Source organism: Scyliorhinus torazame, chromosome 24, assembly GCF_047496885.1.
Source record: "Scyliorhinus torazame isolate Kashiwa2021f chromosome 24, sScyTor2.1, whole genome shotgun sequence".
NCBI classification, from domain to species: domain Eukaryota; kingdom Metazoa; phylum Chordata; class Chondrichthyes; order Carcharhiniformes; family Scyliorhinidae; genus Scyliorhinus; species Scyliorhinus torazame.
Window position 1 is genome coordinate 44532385 of NC_092730.1, and position 4981 is coordinate 44537365.

The following is a 4981-nucleotide window of genomic DNA, read 5'->3' on the forward strand; positions in this document are numbered from 1 at the left end:
AGTGTCCGTGTCACGCGGCTCCCGTTCAGCCAGGAGATTGCACCAGTCCACAATAAATGTATTTATGCAATATGTTTCTGATGTTCTGTGTGTCATCACATTGGACTCTTACTCTGGTCTGAGACATTACCTTGTCCTTGTGCCCTGGATGCTGCCCTTTTCATCCTGTTTCATTAATAACTTTTTACTGGTAACAATTATGTAACTTACTTAGTGATTAAGTTATTCAGCCACTAGGAGTGTTTTAAGCTCATTTTGTAAACGGAACTTTGCGTGGCTCGTATTTTTGTCCCGTTTAACCCACCTACTTACTATTGTTTCAGACTGAGAACTTAGTTATTAATGTTGAAGATTGTCGTTTATTTAAACTAAGTTTCCACTCAAAACATATTGATGCTGGTTATTACATAAGGAACCCATGGGTGATGAAAACAATTGGTGAATTTTATTTAAGGAGTGTCCACTCCTTTTCTGCCCTGACCTGCGGTATCTAATTAAATAATTCACCACTGTGATGGGCAGGAACTGAATCTGGGTCAAATGCTGGGACAGTCACCACTATACCACCACCTGTCCCTGGGCAATGTTGCCCCCTCTGAATTTATAGAACGAATACACAAACAATGAAGCGGGTGAATGTATTAAATCAGGGATTCGATATTCTTGTAACCATTATGGCTGCAATGGGAATCTTTCATATTCCGATAGATCGGCTAGAGCTGGGTAGCTCAGTCAGAAATCAGATATCTGGGGATTTCAAGATGATTACTACAATGATAATATTTAACCATGTTAATGTTCTTTTGCTCCAATTGAAATGTGTTACGAATACAGAGTTACCGTGTTGTACAACTCGCGTTCAACCAGGGGATGGCAGCAGTGCGCAATAGTTTGGATATCATGTTTGTGTCCACAGATCTCGATAGGAATGGAGCTGCTGCTTCCCGGGGAGCTGCCAAGCAAGAGGCACAGATATTAACCAACCGCACCCGCTCCAAATAGATTCCCCAAAATAGTGAACAAAACAAAAACAAGCACAAATAATATTTTAAGAAAGTATGACAGTGTCTCTGAAAACAAAATACCAACACCTCATAAAGAATCGGTTTGCCTGAACTAATTCAATATCAACCGTTTCAATATCAGCCTTAATTCCTTACCAGTTCTCAAACAGGCACCGACTGGTTAAAAGTCTCCTTAACTTTTCAAGGTCCGGCTCAATAAAATCAATCACAGGCCCATGATCTGCTTTCCTCCTGTTCTCAGACACACCCACTTTCTACAAGGGCGCACTAACTGGTTTTCAGAGTAAGAGTCAGACTGCAGTCACCTCGTTCTCTCTCGATCCCTTTACCTCAGAGCCACCTCACAACCAGGAATGGAACTTCTCACAGAGCCAAGAATGGAATAGTTGTCGATTCTTCCACTGATTCAGGACCGTCTATCACCAGGACGTGTTGGTCCAAAAGAGTTGGAATGAGATGGGGCTGAGTTTCGCTGTGTATCCAATCAGTCCCCGGAGAAGCACAAAAACAATGAGTGAGGGAGAGAGAAAGAAACAAAGAAACAGATAGAGAGACAAAGGAGAAACAAGAAAATATTTTTAAAATATGTTCCATTTCTGCCACGATCTTTTTACCCCGAAATCCGTTCACCTGAATGAAACCAAACCACGTTTCCATTCGCTGCCGTTGCTGCTTCTCCTTCCGAACGTTGCAGGACATGTTATTATTTCCTGATTGCTGTTTTGGGTGTGAGTTCCTTATTCATCTGAATATTTCGTTCAGTCCCCCCCAAAAATGTTAAGTATCTGACTGAACTTGATTAACGTTCAAACCGCTTATTTACAAACAATCGGAAAAAGCATTAATTTTCGAGTCAGCAGCTTGTGCGGGGAGTTGAAGAAACAATTCGAATCACAGTCGCTGCGAGCAGGATTCGAACCGGCGCGGGGAAACCCCATTGGATTTCAAGTCCAACGCCTTAACCACTCGGCCATCGCAGCTGCGTTCAATGTGTCATTCATTAGTAATTTGGTCGATGGAATACATTCTAAAACCAGCCTGGAATCACTCCAGGAAGTTATTCCATTCAAGCGACCAATAGTCGGCCGGTGCAGACACGGTGGGCCGAATGGCCTCCTTCTGCACTGTAAATTCAATGATAATCTATGATTAATCTAGGACAAAGGTTCGGCACAACATTGTGGGCCGAAGGGCCTGTTCTGTGCCGTATTTTTCTATGTTGTAATAGTGTTTATGTGAGGAGGGGTTGATTCTTCGTGGAAAATGGCCATTGGATTTGGAGAGAAGCCTTGAGAGACTCGAAAATCTCAACTCCCTAAACGCACAATTCCACTGATTGAATTGTTTGTGTAACAACATCAGTTACATTGGAAATATATTAGAAATTCAAATGGAACAAGACCACACTTCCCAGTCTGGAAGAAAATTAAAATGATGGAATCTAGAAATTACGGCACAGAAGGAGACCTGTGCAGGCCGAAAGGTCACGTGATGACCTGATGACGGAACTAACATGATCAGGTGTCTGGATTCGAGCAGCTCTCCCCGGATCGCGGCCAGAGCACAAGCCAGGAGGGGCTGCTCAATTATTAAATCAGTTATTTTTTATTACAAGACCTTGGTCGCCAGTCATTGAGAAACCAGCATTTCTACATGGTGTCAGGAGTGGGCGGTATGGCAGAAGGACTCCACCGCATCAACCTCCTTGTATCATCGAATCGTAAAATCTCCAGCGCAGAAGGAGGCCATTCGACCCAACGAGTCAACACTGACCCTCCGAATGAGCACCGGCGCTACTCTGCAAGAATAGGTTTAATAGGTAGTGCAGCACCGTCCCGGATAGCTCAGTCGGTAGAGCATGGGACTCTTAATCTCAGGGTCGTGCGTTCGAGCCCCACGTTGGGCGCTTCCATATTAGTATCTTAAAATATTCATACTGAATTAACTGTCTTCATAACAAAAACACAAGGTTATGTCGCTTGACTGGGAATCCAGGGTTGTGAACTAACCCTTGGCGACAAGATTGAATAAATCTGGATTTGAGATTTCGTCTCCGTCATGGTGCAGAAAGGATCGATTTCCACAACCGGGAACACATTTACACAACAGGGAATGATTTGACACAACCACAGTGCAGATCTGTCACCGGCAGAGTCACTGTTCCACGACAGACAGAACAGTCACACAGCTGAGAGCTCAGTTACACATCAGAGAGCACGGTTACACAGCAGGATATACATTTACAAACAGGGCCTCTCTGTGTGCAGCAGAAAACACATTTTCCTAAATACCCAATTTCTCCATCTCAGTATCTTGCTGGTTTGCACTGCACCTTTTCTGTGTGTCACTGTGTGTATCCTGATAGTCTCTTTCTGTGTGTCTTTATCTATCTGTTACAGCAGTGCTGATGTTACGTATTAACCTCACGTTTCCCAAACAAGAATTGTCATTGATAAATACAGAAAGATTTCCACAATGACATTCAGTACCAATGTCTGATAGAGACTGAATCCCACCCTCACATACAGTACCAGACATTGACTGAGAGGGAAACCGAGAATGGGAGGCAGTGTCATACTGGACTCGGAACTGTAACTTTCTCTCTCCACAGGTGTTGCCCGACCAGTCGAGTTATTCAACATTTTATATTTCTCTTTCAGGATTTTATGAAGAATCGCCATAGCGGCATTGCCCTTGTGCTCGACGCTTCTATTTATAAAGATTGGTCCCGGATGTCTATTGTTCTGTTCGCAGCGGAGGCCAACAAACCAGAAAGAACCAAATTGACCCAATGACCCCGATGAGAAAAGCAAGGGACAAAAAAGAGTTTCTTTCGATTTTACTTTAACAACCAAACCAAATTGAACAGGAATTAGGAAGCCCATTGAGTTGATAAAATAAATTTTGCTTGGGAGGTAATGGTAAAATGGTGTCAGCGGCACGCTGACCACCGGCTGGCTCGTTGGTCTAGTGGTATGATTCTCGCTTAGGATCTTCTGCTGCCATAAAATGAGAGAGATCCCGGGTTCAGATTGCGGACTGTGCAAATAGCTTTTTAAAATCTGTACGATCGATATGGTGCCATTGACTGAACTCGGGAGTAGTTTGGAGGAAAGGGAGGGAGGGAGCGAGGGTCATGTTTAGAGCTTAACCACTTCTTCACGCCAGTTCTTCGGCTGCCAACAGTACAGTCGAGGTGACCCAGTTGACCTCTTCCAGAATCCTCCTCTGCCGCTTCCACTGGATGAATTTCCTCATGTTTGTCCACTGGAGGGGTTCTTCGGCTACTTGTCTGTGAAAGTAGCACCGGAAGCAGCTGTGGAGACAGATTCCAATCTCCAGGATGCAACTCTCCAATTGGATACTTCACTTTGATCAGATCTTACACTCTTGTTTAGAGAATCATTGAATAGTTACAGATCAGGCGAAATCCATTCCGCCCACCGTGTCCACCTTGGTCGCCGAGAGCTGGCGGTAGTCCCGTGATAAAAACAGAAAATGCTGGAAAATCCCAGCAGGCCTGGCAGCATCTGTAGAGAGGGAAACAGAGTATGAGAAGCAGGGTCATACTTGACTCGGAACTGTAACTCTCTTTCTCTCTCCACAGATGTTGCCAGACCAGCCGAGTAATCCAACATTTTCCAATTCTCTTTCAGGATTTTATGAAGAATCTGCATTATGAAGAATGTGCTCGACGCTCCTATTTATAAAGACTGGTCCCGTGTGTCTATTGTTCTGTTCGCAGTGGAGGCCAAAAAACCAGAAAGAACCAAATTGACGCAATGATCCCGATATGCAAGGGACAAAAAATAGTTTATTTGGATTTTACTTTAACAACCAAACCAAATTCAACAGGAATTAAGAAGCCCATGAGTTAATAAACTAAGCTTCGGTTGGGAAGTAATGGTAAGATTGTTTCAGCTGGACGTTGATCACCAGGTGTTTGTCTCAGGGCA

General features: G+C 43.8%; 2 non-coding genes across 2 annotated transcripts; one reads left to right on the top strand and one right to left on the bottom strand.

Annotated features, from left to right (window-relative positions):
- Window positions 1-1923: 1923 nt before the first annotated feature.
- trnas-uga (transfer RNA serine (anticodon UGA)) lies at window positions 1924-2005 on the bottom strand. Its single transcript has one exon. It is a non-coding gene; the product is annotated as a tRNA-Ser (tRNA).
- An 853-nt stretch (window positions 2006-2858) lies between these two features.
- On the top strand, window positions 2859-2931 carry trnak-cuu (transfer RNA lysine (anticodon CUU)). The gene has a single exon. It is a non-coding gene; the product is annotated as a tRNA-Lys (tRNA).
- Window positions 2932-4981: the final 2050 nt, after the last annotated feature.